Raw genomic sequence first — 26,664 nt, forward strand, 5'->3', positions numbered from 1 at the left:
TCCCTTTTGTAACGCCCCAGATGTACCTTGCCTAATTTGTACTCCAACTCTTGCCATTTCCGGCGTTAAGTTATATTTATTTCTCGGGTTCGGGTCTTTGTCTCCGTGTGTTGTTTTCGTTTTCATGCATCTCATATCATGTCATCATGTGCATTGCATTCGCATACGTGTTCATCTCATGCATTCGAGCATTTTCCCCGTTGTCCGTTTTGCATTCTGGCGCTTCGTTCTCTTCCGGTGGCCATTTCTGGCTTTCTTTCGTGTGTGGGGATTAAACATTTCCGGATTGGACCGAGACTTGCCAAGCGGCCTTGGTTTACTACCGGTAGACCGCCTGTCAAGTTTCGTATCATTTGGACTTCGTTTGATAGTCCTACGGTTAACCGAGGGACCGAAAAGGCCTCGTGTGTGTTGCAGCCCAACACCCCTCCAATTTAGCCCAAAACCCACCAAACTCTGCTTCATGTCCTAGAGCGTTCGATCACGATCGTGTGGCCGAAAACCGCACCTCAATTGGACTCTCCTACCTCTACTTATGCCTATAAATACCCCCTCCATTTTCGGATCTCGTCTTCCCCGTCCAAACCCTACTCCAAAAGAAAAGATCTCCACCGACGGACGTGTCCGCCCCCGGCCGGACAGCGTCCGCCGCCGCAGCCCGCCCACTCGCCAGCCACCACGTGGCAGGACCACATCGCCACCGCCGCCGGGCCCGAGGCCCACGCCCGGGCCCGATCCGCAGGGGCGCCGCGCCGCCCTTCCTCACCTGAGCCGGCGGGCGCCATCGCCGGCCACCGCGGGCGCCATCGCCGGCCGCCGCTGCCTTACCTCGCCTCCCGCGCCCGCTCGCCGCCACCGTGCCGGAGCACGTGCGCCACCATGCCGGACGCCGCCGCCTGCCCGCGGCCACCGCCTCCCCGACGCCGGCCACCGCCTCCCCGACTCCGGCGAGCTCTCCGGCCGGTCATCCTCGATCCCCGTGGCCCGGCGTGAACAGTGCTCCCGGGCCAGATCCAGATCCAAAATATCTAGGGTTGACTTTTTACCTCTCCCTATAAATTTTTATGCAGACTTTGACCGATGATATCTCCGCATCCGTAGCTCCGTTCTGGACATATAATATATCAAAATCTTCATCTCGACGAGTATATCATTCCATTCCATTGCGTCTTTTGCATTTGAGTTCATCTTGATGCCAGAAATGCTGCTAGAAGGAGGCTTCGTGAGTTAAATGTCAGATCCGTTAGTTCATCAGACTTTTGTCATTTTTGCCACGATTGATGTGTGCATGTTATGCCTGTGAGTCCTTGAGATGTTTTGTTAAGCATTTTGTCTTCTTTCCAGAGGTGCAACCCATGCATTTTTAGGATGTGTGTGGTGACTTGTGCAAGCTTGCAAAGAGAGGCACCCGGGAAATCTGTTTTCAGGGACTTGGTGATTTTCACAAAGTCTGGGATTTTTAGTTCATGATGCCATATGTTCAGCTTGTTTCCTAATGATCCGTGCCTCTTTTGAGCATGATCAGTAAGGGACTTTTGTTAATCATGTTATGCTCTATCCATCCATGTCTTTACTTGCTAGTTTGGTGCAGCCTAGATTGAGTCAATCGAGCTCTACTTTTGCTTCGTCGTGAATCTGGGCAGATCGTCAACTTGTTTGCGATTTTGCCGGCGTTATTGTAGTTGATCCATGCATTCTATGCCTTTGTTCTTTCCATGTATAGCTAGAATTTTGTGTCTTATAAATGGATGTATGCTTGCCTTGCTATGACTTGCACCTTGGTGAGTGCATCGAGCTTGTTTACATGCCTTCGTGAGTTAAATTTTAGCATGTCTCAGTTTTCACTAAGTGTGAAAACTGTTTGTGTTTCATCGATGTTCGTGTGCTCGTTAGAGTATTTTGTGAATCCTTTTGGCCCCAGGTCACTTTGGGTGTTTTGTTAAGCTTGTTGATTAGCTCCATGCCATGTTCTTACTTGTCATGTTCAGGTCTTGTATCATGTTGTTTTGCTGCTCCGAAGAGAGCATCGTGGTCTGAAATTTCAGGCTAGTGTTAATTTCACTAAGTCTGAAATCTGTTTTGCATATTCGTTTTTGCCATGCTTGTTTGAACCTCATAATGGATGATTTGGCCGTGGCTCAGTGCTAGTGTTTTGATAAGCATATTGTGTACATCCCTGAAATGTCTTTTGTTGTCATGTTTGGTGGCTGTAGCATGTTCATTGCGTTGCATTTATATGCCTACTTGCTGTAAATCGCAGACCGGTTCATTTCGTAAAACGCTTGCCATTTCCAAACCGTAACTCTGATTCCAATGATCTTTATATCGTTTTCAAGCGATTTCATCCCCTCTATCCAGTGGCACACTTGGTTTTCCAAGTTGAGGCCAGGTTCATGCATTTTCTGTCACGTCTTGCTTTTTGCATCCCGCATCGCATCCCGCATAGCATACCATCTTTGCATCTTATTGCTTGTCCTTGCACGTGGTTGATTGTATCCTTGTTGATTGTTTGTCTTGTTGGGTAGAGCCGGGAGACGAGTTCGCTAACGAGGAGCTCGTTGAGTTTGCTTGTGAGGATCCAGTCAACTCTGACAGCTTTGCAGGCAAGATGATCATACCCTCGAAATCACTACTATCTTTGCTATGCTAGTTTGCTCGCTCTTTTGCTATGCCAATGCTACGATGCCTACCTTTTGCTTGTCAGCCTCCCAATTGCCATATTGAACCTCTAACCCACCTTGTCCTAGCAAACCATTGATTGGCTATGTTACCGCTTTGCTCAGCCCCTTCTTATAGCGTTGCTAGTTGCACGTGAAGATTGGAGCCGTTCCTTGTTGGAACATTTATTTACTTGTTGGGATATCATTATATTGCTAAGTTATCTTAATGCATCTATATACTTGGTAAAGGGTGGAAGGCTCGGCCTCTCGCCTAGCGTTTTGTTCCACTCTTGCCGCACTAGTTTCCGTCATATCGGTGTTATGTTCCCGGATTTTTGCGTTCCTCACGCGGTTGGGTTATAATGGGAACCCCTTGACAGTCCGCCTTGAATAAAACTCCTCCAACAATGCCCAACATTGGTTTTACCATTTGCCACCTAGCCCCTTTTCTTTCCCTTGGGTTCTGCAGACTCAAGGGTTATCTTATTTTAACCCCCCCGGGCCAGTGCTCCTCTGAGCGTTGGTCCAACCTAGAGCACCGTGCGGGGCCGTCCCTTGGCAACTTGGGTTACGTTGGCTCCCGTACGCTTAGCTTATCCGGTGTGCCCTGAGAACGAGATATGTGCAGCTCCTATCGGGATTTGTCGGCACAGCGGGTGGTGTTGCTGGACTTGTTTTACCATTGTCGGAGTTGTTTCGAGTTACCGAGATACCGAGTCTGATCGGAACGTCTTGGGAGGAGGTCTATTCCTTCGTTGACCGTGAGAGCTTGTCATGGGCTAAGTTGGGACTCCCCTGCAGGGATTGAACTTTCGAAAGCCGTGCCCGTGGTTATGGGCAGATGGGAATTTGTTAATGTCCGGTTGTAGATAAGTTGAACTAAACTTAATTAAAATGAATCAACCGTGTGTGTTACTGTGATGGCCCCTTCTCGGCGGAGTCCGGGAAGTGGACACGGTGTTGGAGTTATGCTTGCGCAGGCTGTTTCTTTAGCTTCTCGCTCGTGCTTCGCCTCCTCTTCTCGCTCTCTTTTGCGTTTAAGTTAGCCACCATATATGCTAGTCGCTTGCTGCAGCTCCACCTATACTTGCCTTACCCTTCCTATAAGCTTAAATAGTTTTGATCGCGAGGGTGCGAGATTGCTGAGTCCCCGTGGCTCACAGATACTATAACTCCAGATGCAGGTCCAGGTGTTCCCGCTCCAGGTGACGAGTACGAGCTCAAGTGGGAGTTCGACGAGGACTCTCAGCGATTCTACGTGTCTTTTCCGGATGATCAGTAGTGGTTCCTAGTTGGGGATCGATTCAGGGTATTGTCGCATGTTGGGTTCTTTTCCATTTTGGCGCCGTAGTCGGGCCATGAGTGTTTGTTTGATGGATGTTATTTATGTACTTTGATGTGACGTGGCGAGTGTAAGCCAACTATGTACCTCCCCTTTGTTATTTATTACATGGGATGTTTGTGATGATTTCCTAACTTGCGACATTGCTTTCAATGCGGTTATGTCTCTAAGTCGTGCCTCGACACGTGGGAGCTATAGCCGCATCGAGGGCGTGACAAGTTGGTATCAGAGCCTTCCCCGACCTTAGGAGCCCCATTGCTTGATCGTTTTTAGCAGCCGAGTTGTGTCTAGAAAAATGTTTTGAGTCACTTAGGAATTATATATCGGAGAGCTTAGGAATTCTTTTTACTTCCCAGTCTCCTCATCTCTCTGGTAAGGCATCCTGACGTAGAGTTTTGTCTCTTCTCTTCTCAAATTTCACTAAATTTTTTTTAGGATCACGCGAGTATCTTGGATTTGTTCCGATGGCTTATGATGAGAATACTGTCTTGGTGCCTCCTGTCAGGGGTTTAGTGGAAGTGTCTCGGGGAGTTGAGCTCTGAGGTGTTGTCATCATAATTTTATCGTTGCAATTCTGGAATACTTGAGATATGTTCGCCGACATCGAAAATCTCTTTTATGCAGTTCGTTGGTGAGATAACCTCGACGCCACCCAGTACTGGGGCGGGAGTTCGGGAGTATCGCCATAACTTGTATAACGGATGCTTTTCGAAGGTTGAGGTAGATGGTTTCCGAAGGTTTCTTGGTTATGTGTTGAAGGATGGATACAGCTGGATGTAGGTATTGCTAGTTTGGGTGAGATATTATGCTTCCCCTGTATCCCCAACACCTGATTGCATAACCGGAAAATTTCAGGAGTTTCATAGGTGGGAATTCTCGTAGCTCTAGTTCTTCTTCCACGGATATTGGTTTGAGATTGGGATTTCTTACCGATTATTCGTTCTTGAGCCATACCTTGTGGATTTACTTCTTCTATCTTAATTCTACGTGGCTTCGCAATTTAGGGATATGTGACCACTTCAAGAGAAATGCATTCGTTCATTTTGTTCGGATGTGAAGACTATGTTGCAATTTTCATTCCGTTGGATTCAGCTTCAATATTTTCTATCAATGTGCTAATGGTGGTCAACCTCTTTAGGATGGCTACTCCAACGCGCACGACTCCGAATCCTGATCCGCCACCACCTCCGCCTCCTCCGGAAGCATGGCAAGCTGTGATGGCTGCAACTAATGCAAACACACAGTTGATCATGCAAATCCTCCAAGAGCACAATCAAGGAAGGCAAGGGAATCAAGGCAACAATCAGCACCACTTTTCTACACTGAACCAGTTCCTCGCAAATGGTCCAAAGACGTTCAGCAGTTGTGTTGAGGCTTCCGATGCCGACGATTGGCTTGTGGATCTGGGCAAGCATTTTGAATGCAGCAACGTCAGGCCTGAAGATTTCGTCAAGTTCGCTTCTTTCCAGCTCAAAGATCAGGCAGCAGAATGGTTCCAGCTGTACAAGGATTCCAGAGGTGGATGTTTGATCACTTGGGATGATTTCCGTCAAGATTTCCGCGCTCATCACATCCCTCAAAGTGTGGTTGAGAGTAAGCGTCAGGAATTCCGCAATCTGAAGCAAGGCTCTTTGTCTATTTATGACTACAACAAGTTGTTCCAGAAGCTCGCCCGTTTTGCCAAGCAGGACGTCCCAGATGAGAAGAGCATGATATACCAGTTCAGGGGTGGTCTTCGTGAAGAAATTCAGCTCGCTCTTGTCCTCTTTGAGCCGTTGAGATACGATGAGTTCTACAACATGGCACTGAAGCAAGAGGCTGCTCAGTTGAGGTGTGATGCTTCCAAGAAGCGAGTCAGAGATGCTACTCCTTCTTCCTCTACTCAAGTGACCAAGCAGCAGAAGTTCTGGCTTCCTCCTCCTCCGTTCCGTCAGCCGTATCAGCAGAAGAGCAAAGGTGGCATTGGTTCTTTCCACCCACCCAACCCTGGCTTTCAGAACAAGTCTTCGTATCAACCTCCAAGACCGAGTGCTCCGTATCACCGTCCGCTTTCAGAGGTCACGTGCAACAAGTGCCAACAGAAGGGTCACTATGCCAACAAGTGTACCAACCAGAGGCGTCTTCCTCCTCCTCCTCCTGTCAGATCGGCAAGTACAGCTATGGTCAAGCACAATCCCAAGCATGCCAAGGTCAATATGGTGAATGCAGCTCAGGCAGAGGATTCTTCAGATGTCATCATGGGTAACTTTCCAGTTAACTCTTTTCCCGCAAGAGTTCTTTTTGACACTTGTGCATCGCATTGTTTCATGTCAAGATCATTTGTTTCAAGCATGACTTTGTTTCACAAATGTTGGGCAAACCTATGGGAGTGGTTTCTCCGGCTAAGTCTATGAGGGCTACTTCAATAGTCCCGGATGTTTCTATCATGATGGGTGATTTCAAGTTTCTGGCTTCTCCAATGGTTCTTGGTAACTCAGATATTGATCTTATTCTCGGTATGGACTGGCTTTCTAAGCACAAGGCTCAGCTTGATTGTGCAGCCAGGCAGATTCAATTGACTCATTCGTCTGAGGATGTAATTGTCTTTGCCGCAAATGATGATACCATCCGTCTGTTTTCTCTCAATGAGAAGGGTGAATTGGACGCTATCTCGCAAATTCCAGTCATTTGTGAGTATCAAGATGTCTTTCCAGAAGAGCTCCCAGGAATGCCTCTGCACCGGCCAGTTGAATTCGTTATTGATCTTGAGCCCGGCACGGAACCTGTGTGCAAACGTCCTTACAAGCTCAAACCTGAAGAGTTGAAGGAGCTGAAGAAACAACTCGATGAGCAAGAAAGAATGGGTCTCATCCGGCCTAGTTCTTCTCCGTGGGGTTGTGGTGTTCTTTTTGTGAAGAAGAAGGATGGATCGGACCGACTTTGTGTTGACTACCGTCCAGTGAATAAGAAGACCATCAAGAACAAGTACCCACTTCCCAACATCAATGAGCTGTTCGAACAACTCAAGGGTGCTCAAGTATTCTCCAAGCTTGATGTCCGTATGGTTTATCATCAGATTCGTATTCGTGAGCAAGATATTCCCAAGACGGCGTTCAGGACAAGCTTTGGTTCATATGAATACACCGTCATGTCTTTTGGTCTCGTCAACGCTCCTCCGACGTTCTCTCGCATGATGAACTTCATCTTCAACGCCTACACCAATGACTTCGTTTTCGTCTATCTCGACGACATTCTGGTTTTCTCCAAGAACAAGGAAGATCATGCCAAGCACTTGCGTTTGGTTCTTGACAAGCTCAGGGAACATCAGTTCTACGCCAAGTTCTCCAAGTGTGAATTTTGGCTCGATGAGGTTCTTTATCTTGGTCATATCATCTCTGCCAAGGGCATTGCCGTGAATCCTGAGAAGGTGTCTGCAATTGTTAATTGGGAACCTCCTCAGAACGTGAAGCAACTCCGCAGTTTCCTCGGTCTCGCAAGCTATTGCAGAAGATTCGTTGAAAACTTTTCCAAGATCGCGAAGCCTCTCTCAAATCTTCTTCGGAAGCATGTCGAGTACGTTTGGTCTCCGGAGTGTGATATTGCTTTCAACACTTTGAAAGAGAAGTTGATCACTGCTCCAGTTTTGACTCCGCCTGATGAATCCAAACCGTATGAGGTCTTTTGTGATGCCTCTCTCCAAGGTCTTGGCGCAGTTTTGATGCAAGAGAAGAAAGTTGTTGCTTATACCTCTCGCCAGTTGAAGCCTAATGAGAAGAACTACCCCACTCATGATCTCGAGTTGGCGGCAGTTGTGCATGCTCTGTTGACTTGGAGACATCTTCTATTGGGAAGAAAAGTGGATATTTTCACTGATCACAAGAGTCTCAAGTACATCTTCACTCAGCCTAATCTCAACCTCAGGCAAACTCGATGGGTCGAAATGATTCAAGAGTATAATCCGAGTATCGAGTATACTCCAGGCAAGGCCAATGTGATCGCTGACGCTTTGAGCAGGAAAGCATATTGCAACAGTCTGATTCTTAAGCCTTATCAACCCGAGCTTTGTGAAGCTTTCCGCAAACTGAATCTGCAAGTTGTTCCTCAAGGTTTCCTCGCCAACCTTCAAGTCTCTCCTACCTTAGAAGACCAGATTCGCCAAGCCCAGCTTCTTGATGCTATGGTGAAAAAGGTGAAGATTGGGATTGCCAAGAGTCAGTCCAAGTACAAGTGCTACCGCCTTGATGACAAGGACACTCTCTTCTTCGAGGATCGAATTGTGGTACCCAAAGGTGAACTTCGTAAAGTGATCATGAACGAGGATCACAATTCTCTCCTCTCCATCCACCCTGGGAGTACGAAGATGTATCAGGATCTCAAGCAAGCTTATTGGTGGACTCGAATGAAGCGCGAGATCGCTCAATTCGTGAACGAGTGTGATGTCTGCAGAAGAGTGAAGGCAGAACACCAAAGGCCAGCAGGTCTCCTCCAACCTCTTGCCATTCCAGAATGGAAGTTTGACCACATTGAAATGGACTTCGTGACTGGGTTTCCAAAGTCCAAGCGTGGTAATGATGCTATATTCGTTGTCATCGACAAGCTCACCAAAGTGGCTCACTTTCTGCCTATCAAAGAGTCGATCACTGCAGCTCAATTGGCGGAACTCTATACCTCTCGCATTGTCTCTCTGCACGGTATTCCTCAAGTGATATCTTCAGATCATGGCAGCATTTTTACCTCCAAGTTTTGGGATTCTTTTCAAAAGGCCATGGGCACCAACATCCGCTTTAGCACTGCTTTCCATCCTCAAACAAGCGGTCAAGTCGAGCGTGTCAACCAGATTCTTGAAGATATGCTCAGAGCTTGTGTGATCTCCTTCGGCATGAAGTGGGAGGATTGTCTTCCTTATGCTGAATTCTCGTACAACAACAGTTTTCAAGCAAGTTCAGGCAAGGCCCCATTTGAAATTCTGTATGGTAGGAAGTGCCGTACCCCTCTCAATTGGTCTGAAACCGGTGAACGTCAGCTGCTGGGTAATGACTTAATCACAGAGGCAGAAGAAATGTGCAAAGTCATTCGTGATAACCTCAAAGCAGCCCAATCCCGCCAGAAGAGCTACTATGATAGTAAGCACCGTGATTTGGCTTTCGAGATCGGAGATCATGTTTACCTCCGCGTCTCTCCTATGAAAGGTACTCGTCGCTTCGGTATCAAAGGGAAGCTTGCCCCTAGATACGTGGGACCTTTCAAGATTGTCAGCAAGAGAGGCGACCTCGCCTATCAGCTAGAGCTTCCTTCAAACTTTGCAAATGTTCATGATGTGTTCCATGTCTCTCAGCTTCGAAAGTGCTTCACGACGCCTGACCGCACCGTCAACTTCGAGGACATCGAGCTCCAAGAAGATCTTTCCTATCGTGAGCACCCAGTTGCTATTCTTGAAGAGACTGAACGCAAGACCCGCAACAAGTCAATCAAATTTCTCAAAGTCAAGTGGTCTCACCATTCCGACTGTGAAGCTACCTGGGAACGCGAGGATCACCTCCGTTCTGAGTACCCGGCGTTCTTTCAGTCCTAGATCTCGGGACGAGATCTTTTCGTAGTGGTGGAGTGTTGTAACGCCCCAGATGTACCTTGCCTAATTTGTACTCCAACTCTTGCCGTTTCCGGCGTTAAGTTATATTTATTTCTCGGGTTCGGGTCTTTGTCTCCGTGTGTTGTTTTTGTTTTCATGCATCTCATATCATGTCATCATGTGCATTGCATTCGCATACGTGTTCATCTCATGCATTCGAGCATTTTCCCCGTTGTCCGTTTTGCATTCCGGTGCTTCGTTCTCCTCCGGTGGCCATTTCTCGCTTTCTTTCGTGTGTGGGGATTAAACATTTCTGGATTGGACCGAGACTTGCCAAGCGGCCTTGGTTTACTACCGGTAGACCGCCTGTCAAGTTTCGTATCATTTGGACTTCGTTTGATACTCCTACGGTTAACCGAGGGACCGGAAAGGCCAAAACCCACCAAACTCTGCTCCATGTCCTAGAGCATTCGATCACGATCGTGTGGCCGAAAACCGCACCTCATTTGGACTCTCCTACCTCTACTTATGCCTATAAATACCCCCTCCATTTTCGGATCTCGTCTTCCCCGTCCAAACCCTACTCCAAAAAAAAAGATCTCCACTGACGGACGTGTCCGCCCCCGGCCGGACAGCGTCCGCCGCCGCAGCCCGCCCACTCGCCAGCCGCCACGTGGCAGGACCACATCGCCACCGCTGCCGGGCCCGAGGCCCACGCCCGGCCCCCGAAGCCGCCTCGCCGGGCCAGATCCGCAGGGCGCCGCGCCGCCCTTCCTCACCCGAGCCGGCGGGCGCCATCGCCGGCCACCGCGGGCGCCATCGCCGGCCGCCGCTGCCTTACCTCGCCTCCCGCGCCCGCTCGCCGCCACCGCGCCGGAGCACATGCGCCACCGCGCCGGACGCCGCCGCCTGCCCGCGGCCACCGCCTCCCCGACGCCGGCCACCGCCTCCCCGAATCCGGCGAGCTCTCCGGCCAGTCATCCTCGATCCCCGTGCCCCGGCGTGAACAGTGCTCCCGGGCCAGATCCAGATCCAAAATATCTAGGGTTGACTTTTTACCTCTCCCTCTAAATTTTTATGCAGACTTTGACCGATGATATCTCCGCATCCGTAGCTCCGTTTTGGACATATAATATATCAAAATCTTCGTCTCGACGAGTACATTATTTCATTCCATTGCATCTTTTGCATTTGAGTTCATCTTGATGCCCGAAATGCTGCTAGAAGGAGGCTTCGTGAGTTAAATGTCAGATCCGTTAGTTCATCATAGACTTTTGTCATTTTTGCCACGATTGATGTGTGCATGTTATGCCTGTGAGTCCTTGAGATGTTTTGTTAAGCATTTTGTCTTCTTTCCAGAGGTGCAACCCATGCATTTTTAGGATGTGTGTGGTGACTTGTGCAAGCTTGCAAAGAGAGGCACCCGGGAAATCTGTTTTCAGGGACTTGGTGATTTTCACAAAGTCTAGGATTTTTAGTTCATGATGCCATATGTTCAGCTTGTTTCCTAATGATCCGTGCCTCTTTTGAGCATGATCAGTAAGGGACTTTTGTTAATCATGTTATGCTCTATCCATCCATGTCTTTACTTGCTAGTTTGGTGTATCCTAGCTTGAGTCAATCGAGCTCTACTTTTGCTTCGTCGTGAATCTGGGCAGATCGTCAACTTGTTTGCGATTTTGCCGGCGTTATTGTAGTTGATCCATGCATGCTATGCCTTTGTTCTTGCCATTTCTAGCTAGCATTTTGTGTCTTCTAAATGGATGTATTCTTGCCTTGCTATGACTTGCACCGTGGTGAGTGCATCGAGCTCGTTTACATGCTTTCGTGAGTTAAATTTCAGCATGTCTCAGTTTTCACTAAGTCTGAAAAATGATTGTGTTTCATCGATGTTCGTGTGCTCGTTAGAGTATTTTGTGAACCCTTTTGTCCCCAGGTCACTTTGGGTGTTTTGTTAAGCTTGTTGAGTAGCTCCATGCCATGTTCTTACTTGTCATGTTCAGGTCTTGTATCATGTTGTTTTGCTGCTCCGAAGAGAGCATCGTGGTCTGAAATTTCAGGCTAGTGTTAATTTCACTAAGTCTGAAATCTGTTTTGCATATTCGTTTTTGCCATGCTTGTTTGAACCTCATAATGTATGATTTGGCCGTGGCTCAGTGTTAGCGTTTTGATAAGCATCTTGTGTACATCCCAGCCATGTCTTTTGTTATCATTTTTGGTGGCTGTAGCATGTTCATTTCGTTGCATTTATATGCCTACTTGCTGTAAATCGCAGACCGGTTCATTTCGTAAAACGCTTGCCATTTCCAAACCGTAACTCCGATTTCAATGATCTTTATATCGTTTTCAAGCGATTTCATCCCCTCTATCCAGTGGAACACTTGGTTTTACAAGTTGAGGCCAGGTTCATGCATTTTATGTCATGTCTTGATTTTTGCATCCCGCATAGCATACCATCTTTGCATCTTATTGCTTGTCCTTGCACGTGGTTGATTGTATCCTTGCTGATTGTTTGTCTTGTTGGGTAGAGCCGGGAGACGAGTTCGCTAATGAGGAGCCCGTTGAGTTTGCTTGTGAGGATCGAGTCAACTCTGACAGCTTTGCAGGCAAGATGATCATACACTCGAAATCACTACTATCTTTGCTATGCTAGTTTGCTCGCTCTTTTGCTATGCCAATGCTACGATGCCTACCTTTTGCTTGTCAGCCTCCCAATTGCCATGTTGAACCTCTAACCCACCTTGTCCTAGCAAACCATTGATTGGCTATGTTACCGCTTTGCTCAGCCCCTTCTTATAGCGTTGCTAGTTGCACGTGAAGATTGGAGCCGTTCCTTGTTGGAACATTTATTTACTTGTTGGGATATCATTATATTGTTAAGTTATCTTAATGCATCTATATACTTGGTAAAGGGTGGAAGGCTCGGCCTCTCGCCTAGTGTTTTGTTCCACTCTTGCCGCACTAGTTTCCGTCATATCGGTGTTATGTTCCCGGATTTTTGCGTTCCTCACGCGGTTGGGTTATAATGGGAACCCCTTGACAGTCCGCCTTGAATAAAACTCCTCCAGCAATGCCCAACATTGGTTTTACCATTTGCCACCTAGCCCCTTTTCTTTCCCTTGGGTTCTGCAGACTCAAGGGTCATCTTATTTTAACCCCCCCTGGGCCAGTGCTCCTCTGAGCGTTGGTCCAACCTGGAGCACCGTGCGGGGCCATCCCTTGGCAACTTGGGTTACGTTGGCTCCCGTACGCTTAGCTTATCCGGTGTGCCCTGAGAACGAGATATGTGCAGCTCCTATCGGGATTTGTCGGCACAACGGGTGGTGTTGCTGGACTTGTTTTACCATTGTCGGAGTTGTTTCGAGTTACCGAGATACCGAGTCTAATCGGAACGTCTTGGGAGGAGGTCTATTCCTTCGTTGACCGTGAGAGCTTGTCATGGGCTAAGTTGGGACTCCCCTGCAGGGATTGAACTTTCGAAAGCCGTGCCCGTGGTTATGGGCAGATGGGAATTTGTTAATGTCCGGTTGTAGATAAGTTGAACTAAACTTAATTAAAATGAATCAACCGTGTGTGTTACCGTGATAGCCCCTTCTCGGCGGAGTCCGGGAAGTGGACACGGTGTTGGAGTTATGCTTGCGCACGTTGTTTCTTTAGCTTCTCGCTCGTGCTTCGCCTCCTCTTCTCGCTCTCTTTTGCGTTTAAGTTAGCCACCATATATGCTAGTCGCTTGCTGCAGCTCCACCTATACTTGCCTTACCCTTCCTATAAGCTTAAATAGTTTTGATCGCGAGGGTGCGAGATTGCTGAGTCCCCGTGGCTCATAGATACTATAACTCCAGATGCAGGTCCAGGTGTTCCCGCTCCAGGTGACGAGTACGAGCTCAAGTGGGAGTTCGACGAGGACTCTCAGCGATTCTACGTGTCTTTTCTGGATGATCAGTAGTGGTGCCTAGTTGGGGATCGATTCAGGGTATTGTCGCATGTTGGGTTCTTTTCCATTTTGGCGCCGTAGTCGGGCCATGAGTGTTTGTTTGATGGATGTTATTTATGTACTTTGATGTGACGTGGCGAGTGTAAGCCAACTATGTACCTCCCCTTTGTTATTTATTACATGGGATGTTTGTGATGATTTCCTAACTTGCGACATTGCTTTCAATGCGGTTATGTCTCTAAGTCGTGCCTCGACACGTGGGAGCTATAGCCGCATCGAGGGCGTGACACCTTTGGGCAGTCGCACTGAAATGTAGAGACGTTGCCCGTGTGATATTTTAGTACAACTACACAAAACACTCTTAAGAAAAAAGTGATTTGTGCAGTTCACCAAAAGATCGTAATAGCAATGACGTGAAATGGATATCCATATTTGCAAAAAAGAGGTAGAAAGGAAATAATTACTGGCCAATAACAGTTGATGACACATACAATGACAAAAAAAGAAGAATATTCCTTGTCCTAAGGGAAGATAAAAACATGGTTGTGTTTGTCTGAAATGGTGTGCAGACGAGATTGCAATATGGAAAGTACACCGGACGAGCTACATTTTGGGCAAAGAACTATGGAAGACCCACATGCAAGATTTTCCACATGCAGCGACGTGGGAAGACGGGCAGTGGAGCAAGGCCGGAGGGGATACTTGGGGGTCGTCGGGACATAACTCGGTGAGCGGCGGTGGGCGGGGTCTGCCCATACTGCGGCAGCGAGCAGGTGGCATATGCCCTACCGCGTTGGAGCTTGGTCAGAGAGAATAGCGGGTACCGCAGATCGGGACGTGCTGCCTCGGCAGTGTCGAACGAAGAAATGATGCACATCCTCCCTTTCCGCCGGCGGATGGGATGCGGCCAGATCAGTGACCAATGGCGGGAGAGAGAGAGAGTCCACCGCCGCCTTGTGTGAGATACTCTGAAGACAGACAAAGCTAGGCAGGCAGGCTCCATTGTATATAGTGGAGCGGACTACCTTTTTCTCCTTAAAAATTGTTTTATATTCTATGTACGTGCCATTGAGCGATATAACTTTATTTAAAAATAACGCACCAACACATCAGGTCGAACTTTGTTTCGTGCACGCGTGGTACATGACCTCCGTAGGTAAACAACCGCTATACGCATCCAAATTAGCATGTGGGCTGCTATTTTCGTACAGAAATGAGCTCCACCGTGTACCCGCGCGCATGTGGCTGGGCACAAAGCGTGAGTACGTGCACCTATTCTCTTCGTGTACGTACACCACCTACGTGGGGTTGTGTGAGAGAGATACAAACGTAGAGAGATATAGCGTGTGGGTTGGTGAGTGTTTTTTTGGGGGGGGGGGGTCAATCAAAAAATGTAACAGATGCAATGTGTGTGAAATATAGTCCTGGATATATCATATATATAGAGGGGGCGATCCACGAGAAGAGAGTTGAGGTATCATCGGCTTGAGGTATCCATAGAATCGAAGAGAGGGATGATGTGTGTGTGTGCACACGCGATCAATAAAGAGTGCCATCGAATTTGTGTGTGCCTACGTCAAAGATATAGAGTGGTTGGCCTACTGGAACGTGAGAGGGGACAGGTGCAGTTTGTCTCTGTGGCATGGATACCTACCTACAGCGCTCGACTATTCGTGTGTGGTGGGGGAGGCCTAATTAAATATGGAGGTACAATGGCTGGTATATGTGTGGAGGAGGAGAGAGGCCTACCTTATGTATTAAGGGAGATCGATCGGCATCCATGCATATGTGTAGGAGAGGAATAAGGTTTGGAGAGAGACATAGCTAGAGTGTTGGAGGGGGTGGTAGTGGAGTTGCTTCTAACAAATGGTGGGAGACAGTGGCGGGCCTAGGAATGGGCCAGGGCCCAGGCGAACTAGGCCAAGGCCCAGGCAGCTTAGTTGACTGTAGCGTTTTATTGTAGCTACCATGTTAAAATATACAAAGGAGATGGGCCTTACGTCCCAGGCCATCGCCCCTTCTGCCTGGGGCTTGAATTCGCCCATGGTGGGAGAGGCTTGCTAGACAAACGGAGGGCACACTTGCAATATCAATAAGAGAGGGGATGGCTGCCTGTCTATGCACGTGTGTGCGAGAGACGGGTCAGGAGGCATGCACGAATGATGAGGGGGGGTGATATGGCTATGGTAAGCAGACGTAACTACATAGGAAGATCAATCGTCCTTTGTCAAAGAAAGGAGAGACATAACTTGTGAGGTACGTCGATCGATGGGTGGGGGGAAATAGTTAAAGTCGACCTATGTATATGTAGGGAGATTGATCGGTATACATGCATGTATGTTTTAGAAGCAAATAAGGACCGGGGAGAAGGATAGAGAGAGAGGGGGATGCATCTAGGAGGTGGTGCGAGAGGCATACTATATCAAGGGGGGAGGAGTGTGCGAGTACGAGATCGATGAAAAGAGTGGTGGGAGTGAGGCATGGACGGTGAGAAGAGAAGAGGGGAAGCTTGTGTTTGTGGTAGGCACACCTGGCTAGAGAGGCATATCGATCGATGTGTGCCGTAAAGTAGGAGCTGCGGGGCCTACACACACCGTGGGTAAACGACCTAAAGTGAAAAGATGAATTTGCGTGATGGAGCTAGAGAATGCTGAGGGAGGGTGAGAGGGATGCGGGCGTGTGCATGCATGAGAGAAAGTTAGCGCTAGCTACAAAGATAAGAGGATTGTGTGGGTGTAAAAGACGAATAGAGATCATGATTCATTATAAAAAGCGAATTCGTATATTTGAAGAATTTATCATAGTGTTTTGAACCGACGCATGCACGAATATATATAACGGTGATACACATGGTGTGGTTATGAACATGTTATAATACATATAATATATTTTATCTCTACTCTTATGAAAACGGAGTTGTTGATGATGGTGTGCCTGCCATCCTACAATATAGGCCGTCCGATTTATATTTGACGGATAGGAAGGAAACTATGGCAATTTTGAAAAAAGATACCCACACCCCTCTCCATATTTGCAAATAAGGCCTCCCCTTGATCATGTTGATGTTCCGTGGAACGCATGGGCATCTTGGTAGTACTACATATAATATATAGAGCATTGATTATAATTTGGGCTAATGGGTGGCTTTTGCCGCTCAGGGCTAAATACTTGTCATAATGTAGGGGGTGGGGCACTATAGTTTGTGTGATAAACACGGTGTACGTATGGAACATGGTTTAGATTATGAATATATAGTTAGTATATCAAATGTACTATTATTTGGAATCAACATCAAGTGTATTCAAAAAACTGAATTTGAGTTCATATAGTACACATATTTCATATCTATCTCTATAGTAATCACGTGGTGTGTTGTTAAGGTAATACACGAATGATGGTTGAAGTTGGCAACAATCATGATTGTAGATTCTTATTGAAATAGAGAAACGAATTCAAATTAGTTCGAATTGTAGTGGTAGTATAGACATTTGGAATGCACTAAAATGTTGGTATGAGTAGGTTACATGCATTATACAACCAACAGAAAATTTTAATTGGACATAACATGTTGGTATGAGTAGCTTTGAATAGCATTTGTATATTAAAACGGGACAATACTCTCTGATAGAGGCAAAGGTGTCCCGATGTTTCGATGAGTTGGTGGCTATCGTTTTCTGTGGGAGTCGACCTTGACGATCCGACTACGAACATGCGAGACGTCGCGCCTTAGCAATCGCTAAACCAACTTCCGAGGGGTTATTGACCACGCCGGAGCACGATCAACCTGACCACGAGGGCCTGTTTCCTGCGAGCAAACGAAGAACAAGCAAGAAACTGAGATTGCAATCTGGATATTGCGAATATAAGATGAAAGCTTTATTGATCAAGGTGGGGTTCTGTGACGTCTTGGTCTGGTCGTTGGACACAAACGAAGTACGCGAAGTTGCAGCTATGGCGAACTTTTAATCTAAACAAAACCCAAAGTCTAAACGACGCCCTAAGGGCTGTATATATGGAGGAAGAGAGGGGAATTTCGTGGCCCTTGAGGGTGGGGTCCGAAACCAACCCTAACTCTTGTTTCCCCACACATACGGACTCTAAAAATAGCCTATACTTAAGTATTTCGAAATTACATGGGCCTGGCCCATTAATAAGGTGACGCAGCACCTAGAATAGCCTATGGACGAATACTATGAAGTGGCATCTTGTATATTTCGTCCATGGCTTCATGCACTCCTTATGGCGGCTTCAAAGTCCTGAAATCATCACTTGTAACTCCGTTCTTGATCCCCTTGCGCATGCCATCAACTTCATGCGTGTTTTTGCTCCAATGTTCATCCTTCTCCAAGCTAGGCCCTTCATTTGAAAGCAAAACAAATGTATCCAATTTAGGCAGCATCATAATCTCATGAACATTAGAATCATTACCAAGAAACGAAAGTACCTGGTAATTTAATTGGCGTGCGCGAGCTCTAGTAATTGGTCCAGTATATGTAACAGTAGGGGCTGTGGGTGTAACAATGGTATTGATGTCCGCATCACTCTCTCTTTGTGTGGTGTGAATAGTTTTATTTTTTTCATTTTTTCGTTGAGGAAAGTGCAAATTGATTTGGTACGTACAAGTACAATAGTACATGTTAGGCTTGTCCCTAAAATTCAACCCGCGCCTTGTTATATCTTGAAAATTCAGATATCGTGCGCCCAAAACTGGTGCCTTCACAACCCGGGCCTTGCTATCCCGAAATTACAACCCGCGCGAAAACTCCCTCCAACTGCCAAATCCCGACATGCGAAATCTCCCTTCTAACCCTGAGCCGAAAGGGCCGCTAGTTCAAATCGGTGGGGGTACTTTTGTAATACATCCTACATTTTGGACAAGCGCGTCCTAAGTCATGGTTCCCCCCTCCCATCGCCTCCTTTTCCCCATTCGAAATCCCAGGCCGCCATAACCTCTCCGCTCCAGCCGTGAAACCCCACCCTTCTTCGTCCTCCACCTCAGCGCTGCCCAGCCGGAGCCTCTTCCCCGACGACCTCGTCCACCACAACAGCTCAACGTCCCTCATCCTCCTCCCCAGATGAGGATCCTTCATCCATCTCGTCGTCCCGCCGGTTCAGCCGCCCCGTCCTCCACCTCCAAGGAGCTGCTCCAACGATCGCCTCGTCTATCGCGGCTGCTCCATCCCCACAGCACCGCCTTAATCTACTCCATCGGAATCACAACATCCTCACCGACTCCTCGGACGAAGCCGAGGCCTACTCGGCACCACCAAAGAGGTTCTACACTCATTGCATCGCATCTTCTCCTTAAATCGACCTCCCGGCGCCGATGGTGCACCATCCCGCACCCCCATGGAGCGGCTACCTCAAAGCCGGCACCGCGGGTGACTTCTCCATGGCGGCTCTCCCCCAGTGTGAGGCCCCTTCGGCGGCGGTGTACATACAAGCCGGATCTGCTGCTGCTACTCCGGTTCTTGCTCGCTCGCGCTGCTGCTGCTATTACGGCTCTTGCTCGCTCGCTCACCCAGCTGTTGCTGCTGCTGCTCTTGCTCGCTCGCTCGCGCTACTATTGCTGCTCTCCCCCTCACTCGTGATGCTGCTCTACTCTGATTTAGCTACACTTCAGTCAACTGAATCGACTTTTGGGTCAGTCGATTTTCAAGGGGGGGAGGGGGGGCTCGCCGGAGTTAAGGAAGAACCACCTGCAGCGGGGAGGGGGGCTCGATGGAGAGGTACCCCACTATCTATATTAGGGTTCAGGGTGGTGGTCGCCGACGGTGTGGGGGCGCGGTGGTGGTGTGGTGGCGTGGGGATCGCTAGAGAAAAAGCTCGGCGCGGGGGGGGGGGGGGGGGTAGAGGGCTGGCCGAGGCGGCGGCGGACCGGCGATGGGGAGTTGTTTCGGGGCGGCAAGGCGGCACGGGGGCCGGCGGTTCGGCCGGTGGTGGCTGGCGGCTCAGGGCGGTGCATGTTGAAGATGAACTGCAGACCCTCCCTAAACTACATGTCAAGTGCCTCTCTGCTACCATTGCATTCAATTTCGATAATAACATTCAGATTCCACAGTAAATTTAAGTTTCGACAGTTAAGTTCAGAGTCAACAGTTTTTACCTCATTTGTTGTAGTCAGGTGGTTTTTGGTGACGTAAATTTTACATGTATTTTACATCATCTATTGGAGATGCTATTTGAATCCCACTTGAGATTAACGATGTCTATCTTGTGCTGCTTCAACCTTGACATCTTACGGCTCACCAGAGCAGCTCCAACGACAGAACAATCCATCACAACAGAGCTTTGCCCTGGACGCTGTTTACATATTCCTCAGATCTTCCTCCACACCTCCGACAGCCACCTCTGCCTCAACTTCTTCGGCGACCAACCCAATGATGCCGAGGTCGACACAGCTACGAAAAAGAAGTTGCATCACTTATTAATCTACATTCATGTCGATCCATTAGGGCTATTTTGGTTCAACGGAAAAACAAAGCAATAGGAAATTTTCCTATGGCACTCTACTATTTGATTATTCATGCATTTTGTTGAAAGGAATGGAGCAAAACATCCACCTGGACCTACTTTTCAAAATCCTATGCATGAAAACAAGACCGAGTGCATTAGTGGCAGAATAACATTCTAACTGTACATGCTTTCATATGGTTTCACTTTATTTTGGCCATGTTTCTTTGCATTCCTCCACTCTTCCAATTCCTGTGAACCAAACACCCAAGTTGACAGAAATCATGTGTTTACAAATGCTCTGTTTACGATGTGCATTCCTATCCTATTCCGGTGTTTTTCCTATCCCTACGTTTTTAAAATCATGCAAGCCAAATGAGCCCTTACAGAATTACTTTAGTTACAGGTAGGTGTCGAAGGAAACTTTGTGTGGTTTGTCTTGCTCCTGCTGCGATGTCGTCCACCTCACCTGAGCTGCTCCATCGACAGAAGCATCCACCAAACCAGACATCACGACTCCTGACTGTATTTCGCCGCCTCAGATCTCCTTCCCTGCCGCCGGCACCCACCGCAACGACATCACCATCATCGACTCAGCAGATGAACCTGAGGAGTACATGGATCCACAAGAGAGGTCGCACTCTTTTGTTTATGCTTATGTTATGCATTGCTTAAAATTACCTTCTACTTTATCGTCCTGTTCACCTCTTAGACTCCAAGTCAGGTCCAAATTAATGTTCAAACTTGAGTTCTAAATTAGTTGTGGGGGCACATATTGAGGTAGCAATGAATAGTATCTCTGTCTAATATCTGGTTCACCTAGGGTATGCTTATGTTGTTCATCTTGGGTGCGAAACAAAGAGTAAAGCAATCATCATATGTCTTTTTATTAAATTAAAGCAATCATCAGCTTGCTATCATTATTTTTGGATCCATCCACTGGTTGTTACCATCACTCTAGATTTCTGCATGCTGTCCTTACATAATCTCACCATATTTTTTTCGTATGCATGTTAGATATTGTACACAGTCATGCTGAACATGTAGTGAAAAAGAGAAGAGTTTTGTGCGGCAATACAATGTCATCCAGATTGTAATCCAGAGGAAGATATCTGTTCTGAGGTGGATTCAGACGCAGCTGACCACTCCTATTTACCCCCCAAGGTGTTTGCTCTACCTTGGCATGATGATGTTAGTCATATCATGCATATGTTGCCTTGCAGTGCCTACTTTTGACATCATATACGTCATCTACTCAGTTTAGACATGTTTTGTAATGCCACCTGTTTAGTTTCTATATCATATATGGGGATTATGCAGTCTCGTGTCTTTTAGCCAGCCATAATATATGTGAAATGTGCAATGCCATCCTGTTTAACCAGGCATCATATATTTGAATGATATCTTGCCCATCCTTTTCTTCATTACATTTGCATTTGTTGACAATGTTTGTACATTAAACTACTCTTCCCGTGAATCAGCCATTTCAGTGGGAGATGGAAAAATCTGGAGTGAAAACAAGGCCTTTAGAGCAGATAGTGCTACCTGTCGAAGCAGATCTCTTATTGGGTCCTGATAGCTCCTCAGAGATGGATTCAGAGATAGATGACCAGTCCTATTCCCCCACCGAGGTGTATGCTCTAACTTGGCATGGTTATACTGCTCATATCATGCATATGGTGTCTTGCATTGCATAGTTTAGACATCACATACACGATATTCAACACCATGTTCTTACTTCAGACATCATATCGAATGCCCTCTGTTTAGCATATAAATCACATATGTGAATTAAATCATTTGATCCTGATTACTTGGATAACATGTATGTGAATTATGTCATGCGATCCTATTTAGTTATTCATCATATCTTTGAATTATGTTATGCTATGCTATCCAATTTAGATAGATATCATATATGTGAAATTATGTCATGCTATCCATTTTAGTTAAACAATATACATGTCAACTATTTCATGCCCTCTTTTTTCCACACTATCTATTGCATCTGTCCCTCATATAATGACTATACATTCAACTATGTTTCCTGTTTATCAGCCATTTGAATTGGGGCGGGTGATGCCTGTATCTAGCGGAGTAAAAAGACGGTCTTCAAATAAAACAGTGCTACCTCTTGGTGGAGATAGCACCCCAGTTGTACATGCACGAGAACCAGCCCTACCACACATAACCCAGAGTCTCGTAGATTCTACCCCTACTCCGATGGCCAGAGGACCAGCTTCACCCAGTCTAACCCAACCCCAGCAGATAGTACCCCAGTTCCTGTTGACACAGCACCATCTCCACCACAAAGCTCCCAAACAAGAGCAGTTAGTAAGGCAGCTCTAGTGCCCAAAGGACCAGTACTACCACGGCGAACCCCAACTCCACCAGTTAGTACGCCTATACCTGTGGAGGAAGTACAACCAGCCAGTCATAGTTTAGCATCTATCGCATTTGATGTTGTTAAATCCTATGTGCGTATCTTCGCATCTTGGAAATATTATACTGAAGATGAAGGAAAATGCCAGTTGCAGGTGTTTGTTCAGGAGTTATGTATAAGTAATGTTATTCATGGCATTTACTTTGCTTTGTCACATATATTCTACCTCCATGATGTTTATAATACAACAAATTTTCCCATTTTTATCTATAGAGAACGACCGATTTGGAAACTCGGGATGAGGTAACCTGTGCTAATACCTCTGCTATCTTCAAGAATGCTTGGTGGCTGTATCACAATTACCTGTAGAAAACGTACTTCACTGGGAAAGGAACTCATTAAATTCCCTTACATTCTCTTGAGACACATTTACTGGACGATGACTGGGAACACCTTGTTCTGTACTGGTCCCGAAACAAGAATGTGGTAAGGTCTATGAGCTCATTTTTAAGTACTGTATCTTGTATCCTACTGTACTCTATTCATGTAGAACAAGTGCTTAAACCTGAAGAACAATTGTTCTAATTTAAGATTCCATTGCTATCGTGCATACTACTTTGCTCTTGTATCACTATATTTACTCATACAAACTTATTTTTAAATTGAAGGATCCAATCGAAACTCCAATGACACAGCAGGTATGTTCATGCATGTTTCTTTAACAGGTTTGCTCATATCAATAGCTCTGTTGATTTCAATTTCAATTGTGTATATAGTTGACTTCTCATATCATGCACATTACTAGCATCACAACAGAGCCAATAGTGTTGTTGTACATGTAGATCCGTGGTACCCATCTGAAATCTTGTTGTGCCATGTAGTTTCCCATGCTTTGTATCCTTTCACTGCTGCTTTGTCTTGAACTGATATCATTTGAACCATGTCTCTATTTTGATTTGGCAAGATAATGTAGTGACCATAGGACATAGATATATGTTTGTTTGATGTTTTTATTATGTACTAGTACTTGGCAATAGTAGACTTGGTAGTTTAATCTTGTCCACCTTACTAATGAACTGGTTCACCGAAATGAGTTTCATATACTAGTACATGCTAAACTTGTTATGTGTCTGCTTGTTTATTCTTTTAGAATCCTGACAAAATATTGGGGAAGAGTGCCTTATTAAGCAATGGTAAAGGAAGTAATGCAGATAAAGTTCAGGATAGTGAGATATCCTTGTTGGTCTGCAACAAAGCTGATAAAATAGCTAAAGAAGACTATCTTGAAGACAGTGAGACAACCCCAAAGTCCTGTCTTGGTTTAGTGTTCGAGTTACTGGCCACTACTGCTTGCACAAGCTATTCAAACTCACTGACTGAATCAGTCCGGTTTCTTGAGTCTCAACTACAAGCTGAAAGACAATCGATCAGCTGTGCTGCGATAAGAAGCGGACGGACTCGGAAATCCCTAGAGCATTCAGGTGCATACTTTCTGGTGCAACAACAAGCGTTGGAGGATTTTAGCGCCAAACAGGACAAAGATAATAAGCTTGCTAAGCTTATTGCTAGCATGGCGGATACCTAGGATAGCGTTTCTTGAGCTCTTCTGAAGTTGTTTCAGTTATCCTCTTGTTTTGCTGCCGTGTTTATTTGCACTTGTGGCCAATTTTGACGGCCAGTGTATGTAATATGCTGCTTTGTTCCCTATATTTGCACTGGTGGTGAACTTTGATGCCCAGTGGTTGTAATATGTTTAATAGCTGTAATAGGCTAGCATTAGTTGCTTGCTTATTTATTTCCTTATTGTCTTGTTTAGTTGTTTGCTTGTAGTCACTGCAGTTCTTTTTCCGTGTTTTTCTAGTGGCCACAATAACCTATTTTTGGTAACTAGGCCACAATAATCATGGCAACACAGTTCCCAATGCCGCGCCAGGCTTTTCCGGCTCCTCGGGCTTAATTGGGAGGCGCTAGTTTAAATATGCTACTAGCTGATGAGTAAGCTACAAGCGAGGTGCTGCTAGGGCGAGCACGCGAGCCACGAGATGATGGGAAGGAAAACCCGTTCACGTGGCTGGACTATCCAGTGCACCCAGATTGTGGTGCAACACGTCCGTTCGACTTCGAAACTCAAACTACCAGTGTACAATATTGGCTTGTAGCGAAGTTACTATTTAAAAAAGGGTGTTGTGCCTTCGGCCAGGATCGAACCCACAGAACGAGCTATACACTTCCGCGACCACTAGTAGTACTCATTGGAGTACAACACAGCCTAGAATCGCCTTTTGTCGCTAGTACATTGTTCTTTTCAAGAAACCACTAATGCCAAGAAACCACTAATAATACCAAGAAACTACTACCACTTGCATACGTGGCAGACTTAAGATAAGACTAACTTATCAACCATTGTACATGCCCTTACCAACCAGCCCTACCAAGAAACGACTACTCTAAAAGTGTCGTTATAGCCACATTTCAACCTATGTCACCCCTTAAGTCAACGCCTTCTATTCGACCGACAAGTTAGGCGTTATGACTTGTGGGACCTACATGTCAGTCTGCACAAAAATTCGCGGGTGACCTCCTACCTCCGGCCCGTCCACCTAGTCATCCATGGCCATGGGATGCAGCTACCGCCGCCGGCAGAAGGCGATGTCAAAACCGCCGGCGGTGCAGAGCCCATCTTGCGGCAGCCCAGATGCCAGCTTCGTCCGGCGCTCGCGGCCGCTAGCTAGGCAAGATAGCACACACCCTGCTGGATGCATCCAGCTGCTTGTCTGCAAGATTTGCTAGCTTGATTGGCACGGCGGTGTGGCGGCTTGCTCGCGCGTGCCGCACTAAGTCCAGCGATCTAGCTTGAGCGAAGGCCAGCGTGACAGCTTGGTCACGCGTGAGTCACGCTCGGGCAAGCCTGCCAACCCGTGCGGAGGCCAGCGCGGCGTCCGGCCCATCCAATGGAGCAGTGGCCAACTCGCTCATCACCGGCACCACCGGCGAACACGCATCAGTACTATTTGAAGTAATGTTCAGGAAAAATAATGATTTGAGGGGGAATAACATGATAGAAGGTGAGATGTGGGTCCCTCGTGTCAACGGTCAAACAAAATGTGTTGGTTTAAGCTGCCTCATCAACACGAACGTGTGGGCCAACCCTATCATAAACGGGTTTAAACGAGCCTAATCGGCACTAGGTAGTAGTTTTTTGCACGGATTAAGAAATTTTGGGTATGATTTTGCTATTTTTTGTACAATAGTTTCTTCCTAGGGCTGGTTGAAAATGGTAGTTTTTTGTTAAATACTCTACATACTGTAAGTAGGAGTGAAAGTTAAGCTTTGCAAGCCAATAAGCAAGGCTAGTTACATAGTGCCTATGTGTACGTGATAGAAACTAAATATCAACCATGAGTGACTAATATCTTGATGGAAAACTCGAAACTATGGAAATACTAGCATTTTTTGCATGGTTGGAAATACTAGCAATGTTCACGTGCATTACAATGGATCATAATTAGAATAATACTTATTCACAAACTTGATAGAAAACACTCTAATTTTGATATACATATATCACTAGAGATATATTATGTTTCAATCAAAATATATTCCTTGGGCTATTTTGGTGAGGTGAGGGAGGGATGTGGTTGGTTTCAAGATACTTATTATGGGTTTTTCTACAAATTGGTAGAGAAGTGGGATGTTGGTGAGAAAAGGCAACAACTTACCTCATGGTCGTTAGATGTAAATCTAATGGTCAGAAATTACGGATGGCAGACACACCATCATCACCAACTAAGTTTTATGTAGGAGTACTAGCAAGATGTCCGTGCATTGCACGGAACATCAAGATGCAATTTTTTATAAAATACTTGTTGTGATTAACCCATGCGGGAGTAAGCCCATGTGTAAAAACTAATGATATCTCGAGAAAGAGGAGATAAGGTGAAGAGGAGTGGGGCGTGGTGGTGATTGGTGGTCGGACTGAGCGGAGGCATGGGGATGGACGACACCGGCAGCGACCACGATGCCAGTTTGTTCCAGAGGCTTCCTTTTTAATTGCTCAACAATGAGGTTGTTGGAGATAAGGATGAACGAAGGAAGGCATTGTCTGCAAATGTGGAGAGAGGTGCGGGTTTCTTTTAGTTTAATTTCTATCCGTCGGATATAGATCGGACGATCTATATTGCAAGATGGCATGCGTACCATCACCACCAACACGGTTTTTTTATAAGAGAAGAAATATAAGTATGGAGATACAAACGTATTATCGATACTTGTTTCCGTAAACTAGGATCTACATTCTATTCAACGGCTCAGCATGTGGGGCCTTAGCACAATGACTTCTAGACT

The sequence above is a fragment of the Triticum urartu genome, chromosome 3A, assembly GCF_056163025.1.
Source record: "Triticum urartu cultivar PI428250 chromosome 3A, HENAU_Tu73, whole genome shotgun sequence".
NCBI classification, from domain to species: domain Eukaryota; kingdom Viridiplantae; phylum Streptophyta; class Magnoliopsida; order Poales; family Poaceae; genus Triticum; species Triticum urartu.